This window comes from Dasypus novemcinctus, chromosome 25, assembly GCF_030445035.2.
Source record: "Dasypus novemcinctus isolate mDasNov1 chromosome 25, mDasNov1.1.hap2, whole genome shotgun sequence".
NCBI lineage: Eukaryota > Metazoa > Chordata > Mammalia > Cingulata > Dasypodidae > Dasypus > Dasypus novemcinctus.
Genome location: NC_080697.1, coordinates 47895460 through 47909878, shown reverse-complemented (window position 1 = coordinate 47909878; position 14419 = coordinate 47895460). Strand labels below are relative to the sequence as shown.

The following is a 14419-nucleotide window of genomic DNA, read 5'->3' as shown; positions in this document are numbered from 1 at the left end:
TATTGGAATAATGACAGCGCTCTGGGAGTGACTGGGGTGATGAATGCACAGACATGTGAGTACACTGAATACCACTGATTGTACTCTTTGGATTTATGCTTTATTAATATGTATCAATAAAATTGACTAGTTCAGGAAAAGAAAACCTTTGTTTTCTTGGTCGCATCCACTATGTCCAGCACTGAATGAACAGGCCTGGAAGAATGAAACCAGGAAGACCAGGCATGGAAACAGACTCCTCAGACCTACCCACGTGCTGCCTAATTTCCTACATTCTTGGACCACTGCCTTTTACACATACCGGACAGAGGGGAACGCCAGGTGCTGCTCACAGCGGAGGCCTCTGGGCTCTCTCGGTATCTGCTCTGACTCTCTGCCTGTCTTAACGGCACTGTAATCATCCATTTTTATGTCTGTGCTTCTTTCCAGACTATGAACCTCTAGAAGGCAAGGACCGGGGCACTTCCTCCACCCTGTCATAGAATAGGGCAACAATACAGCAGGATTCCGCCCACAATGACCTCAGAACATAAGTGCAGTAAAAAAGGAGAGACATGACCAATGGGAAAAGAGAATGGGGTGCCCACCTGACCTGCACCTCCAAAGAGCAGGAAAATGAAACCTGGATTTACGGGTGCTCCTTAGTATAAAATCAAGAGGATGACCCTTTCTGGCTGGTAGTAAATGACTGCTTCTTTAAGGCAAAAAAAAAAAAAAAGTTTGAAAGTCTCAGTCAGAAATTTAAAACTTACTGTAAGAATAAGGAAAGGGGCAAGAGACACAGAAAAAGGCTTACCCCTTTTTTAAACCTTTGTGATCCATCTTTTTTTATTTTTATTTTTTGAGATACTGGGGAGCTGGGGATTGAAACCAGAACCTCATATAGGGGAAGCCAGTGCTCAATCACTGAGCCACATCAGTCCCCCCGAGGTGTTTTTTTTTTTTTCATTTGTTTTGCTTGCTGTTTGTTTGTTTGTTTTTAGGAGGCACCAGGAATTGAAGCTGGGACTTCCCATGTGGGAGGCGGTGCTCAACTACTTGAGCCACATCCACTCCTAGATTCATCCTTTTTAATGTCTTTGAAAGATTAAATAAAAGAACAATTGGGGAGAACCCTAAGAAGGACATGTTAAAGAATGAAATGGAGGGGAGCAGTATCTCTTGGGAAATTATAATGCAGATGTATCAGAAACATGACAAAAGCGTAAGAGTACAATGAAAGAGATCAACATTGCTAACAACACTTGCTTGCTGATAGGTAAGAAAAATAGGAGTAAAGACCTTCCAACCTTCAAAAATTTGGCTAATTTACCTTCTAAAATGAAAATAGCACGGGTCCAGGGACAGATATTTCCGAATAGATCTATTTTTGTACTGGACATTTTTCATAAACTAAATTTAGCCAGCTTGAATTCTTTTTAAAAGTGCTATCCCATTAAACATTTTGAAATAGGAAATTTACATTTCATTATAAAGATGGAACACAATGTTCTCTGATCGGTTGTGAAACAGAAGAAAGCAAGCCCCGTTAGGATCAGCATGCTTGGCAGATAGAAATACCACAGCAAGTGTATTTGGGGAGGACTGAAAGAATGCAAACCAATGGAACCATACTCCACAAGCCTTGAAAATCATATATGGAAAAGGTGTATTATTTTTTAAATAATAGCCCATTTCATAGGCTAAAAAGGCGTTTTGTTGTCATTAGTGATTCTGACCATTCTAAATGCGTATTAGCCAAAATATTGATCCCTCTGTTAACTTCCTGTTTTTGTTCTTTGTTCCTTCTTAAGGACTTATGCTAAATATTTTTCATATATTAAGGATATTAAGGTGTTTTTAAGTACAAGAACAAATATTCTTCCAAGCTTACCATGTGCACATTTTAGTTTTGTTCATGTAGGTATAGAAAAGTTCCTGACATTTTTTTTCTCAAACCTATTAATCTTCTCCTTTATTTTTTATTTTGGTTTCTTTTGTTAGTTTTATACTTAAAAGTCTCTTTCCTGTACCAAAATCAGCTCACATTTGTCCTTATTTTCTTTTAGTACTGGTAAAGGTGCAGTGAAATGAGCATTCACAGTCAATGCTGGTGGGAATGTACTAGTTTAAAAAGTGATTTGGCTGGGGAGCGGCTGTGGCTCAAGCACTTGAGCACCTCTTTCCCTCATGGAAGGTCCCAGGTTCAGTTTCCGATGTCACCTAAAAAGCAAACAAACAACAACAAAAGCAAAACAAATGAAATAACCAGTAAATTTAAAAAATAAAAACAAAGTTATTTGGCAGCAGTTTCGAGACCCTTAAAAATGGTCATACCCATGGTAGTGAAACAAAGAAATGGCCCACCAAAGGATATCCACTTCAAATGCCTGGAACCTGTGCATGTTACCTTGTCTGGGGAAAAGGTCTTGCATATGTGATTAAATGAAGATCCAGGTGGGCCCTGAATGTCATCACCAGTGCCCTACAAGACAGAGGCAGAAGGGGACATGAGATCCCAGAAAAGACACAGACAGAGGGGAAGGTGTACGAAGAAGGAGCAGAGATCAGCACGAGGCAGCCCCGGGCCCAGGAATGCCAGGGCCACCACCAAAAGCCAGACGAGGCAAGGAATGGCTCCTCCTAGAACCCCCAGAGAGAGTGCCACCCTGGGAACACCTTGATTTTGGACTCTGGCCAACAGAACTGTGAAGAATTTGCATTAATTTGATTCAGCAGTTTTAGCAAATTTATATGCTCGTTAATACAGTAATTCCATTTCTAGGAATTTACTAAGGGAAAATAATCTAGAATTTGAGACTATGTCTAAAAAGATAATCACAGAATGGCCAAAAAATTTTGTAGGCAACTTAAAAATTGAGCGATAGGGAAATGGTTGAATAACATTGCATGTTAGAATAATATATCGATTAAAATCAAATTATCAAAGACTATTTTGAAAATCTAGACAAATTCTCAGAGAATAACAAAGTAAAAAAGAAACAGGATAGTTCCCAATTTTGCTTTAAAAACAGTAAGAAAACGGCTGGAAAGGAGCGCAATAAGATACAAACAGTAATTATTTCTAGGTCATGGAATTATTGGTGGCTTTTAATACATTAATTTATGCTTCCCTATTTTCTAAATACTATAGTAATTATATGACCAGAAAAATATAAATGAAAGTGCCCAATGACCCTACAATTTCTCCATCAAATGTGGGAGAGGGCAAACTACATCGCAGGAGAGAAGAGTTTCAAAATGTGTAATAAAAATAACAAAAGTGAATAGGAAGAAAAGAGCTAGTAGCCAAGGAAATACATTAGCAAACCTTACAATAAAACAGTGACCCCGTGTATTGCCTATTCTTTTTCACTGTGAAAACCCTTCATACTTTTCAAAGAATATCCTATGCATGTCTCTGATAGAGGAAAAATGTAAAGGAACGGGGCAAATGCTCTTTGGCAGAACCAAAAGAATGAACTGTGAGCACTGCTGAGAGTTAATACTTTGAAAATTCTTTAGTGATGCTGTTAAACTTACAACACTGTGGATTTAGATTTTACCCAAAACACATACATAACTATTTTCTTTTAAAAATACTGAATATGTTAAGATGATACAAAACGTGCTCTCTCACCTTCTTTACAGTTCACACTCAAGCACCTTAGCTGTGGTGGGCGGGGAGCTAGGTAAGGGTTATCTCCTTAGGTCACAGAATTTGACTGAATGTTTCCTTAGTTCATGTTTTTGCCTGGCCCATTCTCATTCTCCCTAATCAAGGTGTTCTTCACTCTTCTAGCTAAAATGGAGCAAGTGACCCAAGATAAGTAAGTTCCCTGGAATCTAAATCTGAACTAATAAGGCAATGATGGAAAATGGTTGGAGCCAACTCATCTCTGCAGTGATACCCTGAAGAGGTTTCCTATTAATTCCTGCTGTTAAGCTGCTATGGCTCTTACCTTTCTGAAGTCTTTCTTCAGCTTTCCCTCATTTCAGTAAGCTAGCCCAGGTCCTTCCTTCCAATAGATTCTGTTTTGCGAAAGCTAGCCAGTTTATTTTGGGGACTTATGACCAGAGAACCATAACTGATACAGTTGGTGAATTCAATTATATAATTAATGTATGAACGACTGATGAATTAATTATAATGGGGATTAATTGATTATCAGAGAAGTGTCTTTTCCCCCCTATTTGCTTTACAATATCTCTGCAATCTTTATTGGCCTGACACAGAAAGAAGTCCTAGTATATATAATATATATACTATATATTATTACGAATTTGGAAAAGACATTATTGGTTGATGATCAAGCAGCCATTCCTCTAAGAAAAGCCAGGTCTTCCCTGCTAGTACTCATTTTCCTCTGCCTGGCCTAAACAGTGAACCAGGCATAGCTTAGCTCAGGGGGACAGGATAAGATAAATCTAGGCCCAAAATGATACTCCCATTGTTCTTGCCAGTATGTGGTTTAGACATGAGCACATGGAACCACATGACCAAAGGGATGAGAGGTAGCCTGCTGGAGAACTTCTAGGATAGTTTTCTTCACTCCAAAAATGAAATAAGGAAGATTAGGCAGAACTGGTCAGCTGATCACTAAACCCTTTCCTTCTTTCTGGGTCCACAGGGAGCCTATATCCCCAGTCCCCTTTGCAGCGAAATGTGGCCATGTGACCGAGGCAAATGGAATATGAGAAGTGATGTGTGCACTTTCAGACCAAGCCAAAGACATAGGATCCTGCGAGCTCTTTCCTCTTCCAGTTAGATGAAGATAAGCATGCTGACTAAGGAAACCATTTGAAGACGCCAGAGCCCCAAGACAGAAAAGTCCTGGATTAGCGAGTTACCACCTTGGGGAAAGACACCCACTAATCAAAAAAAAAAAAAAAATTTTTTTTTGGACTTTATATGAGCTAGAAACAAACGTCTACTGTATTAAATCATGAGAACCTCAGAGTTTGTTATAGCAATTAGTGAACCAGTTTTAGTTTCCCAGCTACTAAAGTAAATACCACATAATGGGTTAGCTTAACAACAGGAATTTATTGGCTCATGGTTTCAGAGATGAGAGGCTTGTTTCTTCCAAGGGTCAGTAGCTCAGGAACCTTTGGGGGTCCCTGGTATTGGCAGCCAAAGAGGTGCTGGTGCAAAATACTGGAAATTGGTTGGTTTTTATAAAGGGTATTAATTTGGGGTAGGAGCTTACAGATACTAGGCCCTAAAGCATAAGTTACTTTCCTCACCAAAGTCTATTTTCACATGTTGAAGCAAGATGGTTGCCGACATCTGTGAGGGTTCAGGCTTCCTGAGTTCCCCTGGGCTCAGCTCCTCTGTTTTCTCCATAAGGTCAGCTATAGACTATGAGGCCAACAGCTGTCTTTCTCCCAGGGGCTCCAGCTTAAGACTTCAGCATCAAACTCCAACATCAAAATTCCAACATTAAAAGCCTTCAACTCTGCCCTTTGTCATGCCAAGTGGTGGGGACTCAATGCCCTGATGACGTGGCCCAGTCAAAGCCCTAATCATAACTTCATCATGCCCAGGTACAGAGCAGATTACAAACATAATCCAGTATCTATTTTTGGAATTCATAATCATATCAAACTGCTACACCTGGCTTTTCCATCACATGGCAATGCACATGGTAGCGTCTTGTCCTTTCTCTTCTGGGTTCCACTGACTTCCACCTTCTGGCTGCTCCCAGTCGTTTCTCTCTCTGTGACCTTCTCTATCAGGCCTCTAGTAATAGGACTGAGATCCATCCTGATTCAGCTGGGCTACACCTTACCTGAAGTAACCTCATCAAAAGGTCCAATTTACAATGGGTTCACACCCACAGGAATAGATTATGATAAGAACATGTTGTTCTGGGGTACATAACTCCAAGCCACCACAGCACCTTAAAAGGGAAATGATGATCTATGAATGATACTTTTTGGGTTTTTTTGGTTTTTTTTACTTTTTTTTTTTATTGACTTTGTAATAATATTACATTAAAAAAATATATATATGAGGTCCCATTGAACCCTACCACCCCCACCCGACCTCTCCCCCCCCCCAGCAACACTCCTTCCCATCATCATGACACATCCATTGCATTTGGCAAGTACATCTTTGGGCACCTCTGCACCTCATGGTCAATGGTCCACATCATGGCCCATACTCTCCCCCATTCCACCCAGTGGGCCCTGTGAGGATTTACAATGTCCAGTGATTGCCCTGAAGCACCATCCAGGGCAGCTCCATGTCCCAAAGATGCCTCCACCTCTCATCTCTTCCTGCCTTTCCCCATACCCATCAGCCATCATGTCCACTTTTCTCAATCCAATGTCACCTTTTCTATGTGGACATTGGATTGGTTGTGTCCTGAATGATACTTTTGAATGATGACAGCCAACCTCCAACCATGTGGGGAGTTAAGCCAACACAGTGAAGATGGCAGAGCAGAAAGGGGAAAACATATGAATCCCTAATAATACACAGCCTGAAATCCTTATTATAGGAGCTAATAAGTATTCCTGTTTTTGTGCACGACTTTCTGTTAAACAAAGTCAAAGGCATTCTGAGACAACTAGAAAAAAAAATCCAAATTACTATCAATGTCATTATTAGTAGATGGGAACTGTTGATATTTATATCTAGATTTATCCATTCAGCAAATACTTACTGAATACCTGTGCCAAGCATTGTTTTTAGATGCCTTGAGATATGCAGTGACCAAAACAAACAAAAATCTGTGCCCTTATATAGCTTATATTTCAGCAAGAGTCACTAGATGTTAATGGTTAAAAATTCAGGAGCTGGAGCAGCCTGCTTAGGCTGTGGTCTAGACAGTATATGTGATCTTGAACAAGTTATTTAACCTCTCTTCCTCAGGTTCCTCAACTGCAATAAGGAGATAATAATAGTACTGACATCAGAGAGCTAATGAAAGGGTGAAAAATTAATATAGTAACACGGCACAGTGTCTGGTGCATAGTAAGTGCTCAACAAATTCTAGTTATTAAAGGAAGTGAGGATGGACAACCACCACACCAACAAACCGAGAGAGTCTACAACTGCAAGTAAGAGAGTCCCATCCATCAGCCACATGGGATCAAAGGCCCCTCTCAAATTAGAGGTGGAATGGGTATTACCATCCCAGAATCCTCAGGACTGGGGAATAAAATATGGACTAGAGTGGAATTACTGGTATTCTACTACAGACTTGTGATTCTAGCCATGGAAGAAATTATATCATGGATATGGAGACAGTGGCTACCAGAGTTGCTGAAGGCAGGGAAAGGGAAAAAGAAGTGTAATAAGGGGGCATTTTCGGGACTTGGGATTGTTCTGAATGATACTGCAAAGACAGATACAGGACATTATATATCTTGCCATAACCTATAAAATGGAATGGCAGAGAGTGTAAACTATAATGTAAACTATAACCCATGCTGTGTGGTAATGCTCCAAAATGTGCTCACCAGTTGCAATGAATGTACCACACTGATGAAAGAAGTTGTCAATGTGGAAAATGCAGGAGGTTTGGGGAGTGGAGCATATGGAAATTCCCTATATTTTTTTATGTAATATATTACATAATCTATGTACCGTTTAAAAATAAATAAAAAATATATTTTTTTAAATTCTAGTTATTAGTCAGGGGGGAGGAAAAAACATTAAACATGAATATTATATAGTCCATGAGAAAATAACAAGAGGATCAGAAGTGTCAGAAGAATGAAGTCAACTTTAAATTGGCCTCCTGAGAAAGGGACATTTGTGTGAAGAATTTAATGGAGGGAGGGAGTGAACCACAATGTATCTGGGGGGAAAGCACTTCAGGCGGAGGCAACAGCTAGTGCAGAGGCTCTGATATGAGAACATATGGGCAGTTCAAGGAACAACAAGGAGGAGTATGATTGGAGGACAGTGTTAGGGGAGGAAATGAATTCAGGGAGATAACCAGGTCAAAACGTGTTGGCTTGTGTAGACCACTGCAAGAAGTTGGCTTTTACTCTGGAATGAGGATTTGAAGGAGATCACTCATTCTTACTGCTATATAACCTTCCAGTCTTTTCTCTAAGCTATATATAGACACACATGTATTAGTTTTAGGGAAATGGGATGATATTATGTATACTGTTTTATAATTCCCTTTCTTCAATAACTATAGTATTAACACATTTCAAAATAACAAATATTTAACTTTCATTGGTTAAATGGTTCTGTGGTTTTTTCTTTTGTAGCTATATCATAATTCATTTATTCAATCTCTTCCTATTGGTATTTTCCAATATTTTACTATAAAATAAACCTGTGAGTGAACATCTGTTAACTAATTCCCTATAAATTCATGACTGTTGCCTTGGGCTAAATTTCTAGAAGTAAAACTGCTGGGATTAGTTATATGCAAAAGAAAGTTTGTTTTTTAATTAAGTGCAGTGATTCTTGAGAAAATATTAAAGAAACAAGCAAGTAGACAAACTGAAAACTGAAAAATACTATTTGGTTGCTTTAAAGGGCTATGTAACTCATCTTTCACAACAAAAATAAAACTTTGAATCTAATTCTAATCTAACCTCAACATTTTATTTTAGATCCCGGAAGTTTTATATACCAAAATGGTGACAAAGTTTGAAAGTACAACATTCAGTTGTTTATGAAAATCTTTAAATTATTTTTAGTATAGATTATATACAAAGTTTTTAACAGAGTCAGAAAACAGAGTTCAGAAACTGTCAAAATATGATAAAGAATGCCAGGAAAACAGAAACTTTCAAAGAGCAAAAGGCTTCAAACTACAGACAAATAAAAACTGTACACAAATACACTGATAGTCTCATGGAGTTTCACATCTGAACCATACCCACATACAGCTTGGAAAAGTAATGGTAAAAAAAAATTTTAAATGAGGACCCGAACTTACAGTGTAATGACAAGTTAACGGATGATGAATTTACTTACTCACTCAAGTATTTATTGAGTAATACGATACAAAACACTATTTTGGAAACTGGGAAGCTGCCAAGTCTATTTCCTTCAGCACCGAGGACAGCGCCTGGCAGCTGGTTATCAGAAGCCAGTCAGGACCTCAAAGAGTGATCTTAATGGAATGTGCCCTAAAACAAGAACAAATGAAAGGATTGCAAGGGTGATTTGGTTTTGGCATAGGAGGACTGAGAAACATACTACAGAGGAAGGAAAAGAAAAGAGAAAAAAAGTTAAGGGTGGGCAAAAGTATGGAGTCATGCTGACATCTGGCCTAATCAAGAAACAGGGAACAGTGTGGAGTGGCTGGGACAGGAATAAGGTAGACTGGCTGCACAGAGGAAAGAGTCTAAATACCAAGGAAGGGATGACGGTGAGGAAAGAAGAGAGAGTTAACATAAGGCCAGATTTGGAAAAATCCTGAATGCCATGTATTGGAGTTCATTTGCTCATTCAAATTAGCTCATTTGCTCATTCAGAAAGAGAGATCCTCCTGAGTCAAGATTGAAAGATGAGTAAGCCATGGCACCATTCTTCAGAGTTGATATTCTAAAAGGGGAAATTAGAGTATAAGTAAAAGGTCATTTACAATGACATTTGACAATGCTACCTAACCCAACCTTATAGAGTCAGGGAAGATTTACTGAAAGAAACAACTTCTTGGCTCTTACTGGAAGAATGAGTCCATCTATCCAAAGTATGCAATGGTACAAAAAAAGAGAGGAAGTGGCAATGGATTGGAGGTAAGCGCTATGATGACTACATTTATATGTATCACATTCAAGACTACATAGTCACTTATATTTAAGAAAGGCTTATTGGGTATTTACACGCAAAGCATTATGAAAAATGAAAAGATATCGAAGACACAAAGATCTGATGACTGTACCCACAGAATTTACCATCTGGTTGTGGAAATATTAGGAAAAGATAATACCCTCTTACAGACTGTATATTTAGGCTTTCCTATTGGTTCCTTCCAAAGTCCATTACAAGACATAATCATGAAAAATATTTCTGTATTTGCAAAACTTTTATATAACATCACACCTTTTATGTAAGGGATAACATAAGACACATCTTTTATGATTTATCACTCAGGAAATTTTTTTTCTTCACTGAAAGATTAGTATGCAACTTCCACCCTGATAAGGTGACAAAAAGTGGGCTTGTGGAGCTTTGTTTTTTGTTTGTGTGCCTTGACACCCAGAAACTCAGAATCAAATTTGATTTCCAAAGAATATATTGTGGTTATCATACTTGCTGCCCTTGATTTTCTATTTTAATAACATTTCTGCCCATGTCGTATTCTTGTTAAGGTGGGTCAGAAAACTTTTTGGAAAGAGGTGGCAAAACTCATACATAAATAAGTGAAAGAAGACTAGAAATAATAAATGGCAGAGTATTATGGGAATTCAGGGAGTTGGCTTGATTACTTCAAACTGAGAATGGTTCACCCTGGCCCCAATCTCATTTCTTCATTTAAAGAGGTGATAAAAAATAGTTATCTCTTATTGATCATTTACTAGGCATTGTTCTAAATGCTTTGCAGTTATTAATTCATTTAGACCTCATAAAAACCCTATCAGGTTAATATTGTATTGTTCTGCTTCTAGCGATGAAGGAACTGAGATATATTAAGGTCAAATAAATTACCTAATGTCACTCCGCTGCACAGACAGTCTGACTCTAAAGCCTTCACTCTTAATCACTACCCTATACTGCCAATATAAAACCTGATTGACAGCATCATGCAAACACTGCAGGACAACTTTTCATCAAACATGGGAAGATATTTTTTCATTTTGCCTCACTTAAAATATAGACGATGTTTTATATCCTCATGGTCTCTAGGGAATTATTTCCATCTTTTTGTCTTTTCTGAAGAATGTGGCACATCATTTGAAAGACAAAGACTAATTATACTCCCAAAGTTACTTGTATTTTAAAATTTTGCTATAATTTTACAGATTGGCTGGTTCCAAATGTTTATTCATTTTTTGAAATGATTTTCATTTTCCTTTTTCCTATGGCTATACATAACAAGTTATACCAGATGAAAACACTATCCTAAAGATGAACAAATCTTGGTTCACAAAAAGAGTTTTAAAGTGAAACTCTTAGGAGAAACTAAAAGCAAGTATATCATATTTGGTTGCAAGCGACAGAAAATCCAAGTCAAAAAGGAATTTCTTGTTTTATATAAGGGGTAATGATTCAGGCATAACTCGATTCAGAGGTGTAAATAATGTCATCAGGAACAAGTTATCCGCATTTATAACTGTGGCCCAGCTCTCCTCCACAGATGATTATTGGCTTCGGCTTTAAGCAACTACCCCCTCAAGGGAGCAAATGGAGTAGAACAATTTCAGATCTTACATCTTTTTAAACTTTACCTCCAAAGGTTCCCTTTCCTCAAAAGGTAAATAAAATTCTTGAGCTTGTCTTGTACCAGCTCAAATTAAGTGACATGTTCATTGTTGATAGATCGCTTTGGGGAGAGGGATTAGATTCTGTGACATTTCTTGGCTAATCAGAAGCCCACTTCTGAAAGTGAGGTCAACCACAGCCAAACCCACAAAGGAGGGCAGCTGTCCAAAGGAAATCAGCAGACTGTTTGACTTGGAGGGTGAATTCACATTGGATGGCAAATATAATAGAATTCTACTATAATTGTTTTGATAAGTTTAACTCCTTAGAGGTCCATCAAAAAAGTAAAAGATCAAGATGGTGGAGTGATATGCATCATGGTTCCGCTAACCCCACAGAAGTTTTCAAAAACCAGGAGGAACTACCAGGAACATCTTTCTCAAAGCTCCAGAAAATAATTAAAGAACTGTATTAACAAACAAGTGCTGAATCAAGAAAAAGCCTACTTAAAAGCAGCAGGACCTCATGGTGCCCCTCACTTACCCCTCAATGGCTCAGCATGGAGCTAGTCCATGCTCCCAGTACAGAAGCCTGGTCTCAGTTCCAGAGGGAGCACAGTAACTCTCGTGCATGTACTGGAAGCATGTATGTCTGCCCAATCTGTCTGATGATGGCCTGAAGGACTTGCCATCTCAAAATTTGTTCTGCGTGTAAATGGCAGCTCACAAAGTTCTCCTACAAAATGTTGTGGGAGAGCAGTCAAAGTTGTGCTTCAAGAGGCAAGGGATTGCTGGCTGCTAGTCATACAGTGCAGCGCTCAAGACCATGAGAACACTATTTCCTAGGGCAGAGGGGACATTTGGAACAAGTGTAAACAAGAAATTTCTAAGGATGGATACACATGCCCAAGACAAGATACAGGCCCAGAAAGGATCAGGGAAGCCCCTGTGCTATTGCCTGGAACTATTCTCCAAACTCATTGTATAGATAAGCCCTAAAGGAGGTCAATATGCAAAGACTGGGAAAGGTGTTTTCTATTTTATTTATTTATTTATTTTTTTGGTTAGCTCCTGGGATTCAAGGAAAGTTCAGTCATAACACTAGCTAGATACAATATTAAGGAACAGATGCCTCAGAGTCTAAAATTCAGCAATAACACATTAAAGTATCAAAATGTCCAGGTTTCCCCCAAAAAATTACAAAACATACAAAGAAACAGGGAAAGATACCCATACAGAGGAGAAGATTAAAGTATTTGGAGCCATCAGTGAGAAGGACAAGACTTGAGACATATCAAAGACTATTTAAAATGGCTCTAAATGGGAAGTGGATGTGGCTCAAGCATTTGGAGGCCCGCCAACCACATGGGAGGTCCTGGGTTAGGTTCCTGATGCCTCCTAGAGAAAATGATCAAGACAGTGAGCTGGTGCAATAGGCTGGAGTGGTAAGTTGACACAACAAGATGACACAACAAAGAGACACAAAGAGGAAACATAATCAGAGATACAACAAAGCAGGTAACAGAGGTGGCTCAAGAGTTTGAGTGCCTCTCTCCCACATGGAAGGTCCTGGGTTCAATTCCCGGTGCCTCCTAAAGAGAAGATGAGCAGACACAGAGAGCATACAATGAATGGACAGAGAGAGCTGACAGTGAGCTCCAACAATAAGGTGGGGTTGGGGGAGAAAGAACTAAATCTTTTTTAAAAAACGGTTCTAAATATGCTCAACAAGCTAAAGAAAAATACAGACAAAGGACTAAAGGATATCAGAAAAACAACAGATGAAGACAAAGAGAATGTCAAAAGAGAGATAGAAATCATCAAGAGGAACCAGAGTTGAAGACCACAGTACCAGAAATTAAAAATTCCCTTAAGAGGTTCAACAGCAGATTGGAGCTGGCAGAGGAAAGAATCAGAAAACTTGAAAACATTCCACCTGAGTAGCAGAAAGAAAGAATGAAGGAAAGTAGACAGAGCCTGAGAAACCTGTGGAGTACCATCAAGCATTGTGGGAGTCCCAGAAGGAGAAGAAAGAGAGAAAGGTACAGAATGAATATTCTAAGAAATAATTATTGAAAACTTCCCAAAGTTAATGAAAGACCTGAATCTACACATCCAAAATACTTAGCAAACACCATAAAGGATAAGCCCAAATAGAGCCACACTACAGCATATGATAATCAAACTGTCAAATGCCAATGATAAAGCAAGAACCCTGAAAGCTGCAAGAGAGAAGCAACATGTTACATAAAGGTAGCTTCAATAAGATTAAGTGTTGATTTCTCACCAGAAACCATTCGGGCAAGAAGGCAGTAGGAAGATATATTTAAAGTGCTGTAAACAAAAAAAAACCTGTCAACCAAGGATTCTATACCAAGCAAAACTGTCTTTAAAAATAAGGGAGAGGTAAGACATTCCTAGATAAACAAAAGCTGAGGGAGTTTATTACCACTAGACCAGCCCTACAAGAGATGCTAGATAGAGTTCTGCAGGTTGAAAGGAAAGGACAATAGATAATAGATCAAAGCCACATGAAGAAATAAAGATCTCCAGTTAGGGTAACAACATGGGAAAATATAAATGTCAATACCACTGCATTTTTGGGTTTGTAGACCCACTTTTTACTTCTTATAGGATCCTAAAGGCAATGATAAAATCAGTGCTTTTGGGACTCATATAAATACGTAACTTATGATATGAAGTACGTAATCATGAGGGACAGAGGAGTATAGGAAAATAGTTGGTGTATACTACTGAAGTCAAGTTGATATCAAAGCAAACAAGATTGTTACAGACTTAGGGTATTTAAGTTAAGCCCATGTTAACTACAAAGACAATAACGGAGAATGTGCAAGCTCATATGGACAAATTAGATTATAGGTTGTCAAAGGCAGATGACTGGGAGAATGGATATTTAATGTGTAATGGGATAGGGTTTCAGTTTGGGGAGATGGAAAAGTTTTAATAATGAAAGACAATAAGAGTACCACCATATTTGTGAATGTGATTATTCTCCTCAAATGGTATGCCAGGGAGTGGTTAATCCTGGATGGGCTCTAGCAAGGGAGAAGAAAAAGGGACATTATTGGGACAC

The 14419-nt window shown here is 38.6% G+C and overlaps 1 protein-coding gene and 1 long non-coding RNA gene across 4 annotated transcripts in view; one reads left to right on the top strand and one right to left on the bottom strand.

Annotated features, from left to right (window-relative positions):
* The window catches only part of DLGAP2 (DLG associated protein 2), a 1108217-nt gene that overhangs the window by 1088714 nt on the left and 5084 nt on the right, over positions 1-14419 (bottom strand). The gene's annotated exons all lie outside the window — the stretch shown is intronic.
* LOC131276012 (uncharacterized) lies at positions 1014-4843 on the top strand. The gene is made up of 3 exons (XR_009183489.1): positions 1014-1258; positions 3782-3977; positions 4611-4843. It is a non-coding gene; the product is annotated as an uncharacterized lncRNA (long non-coding RNA).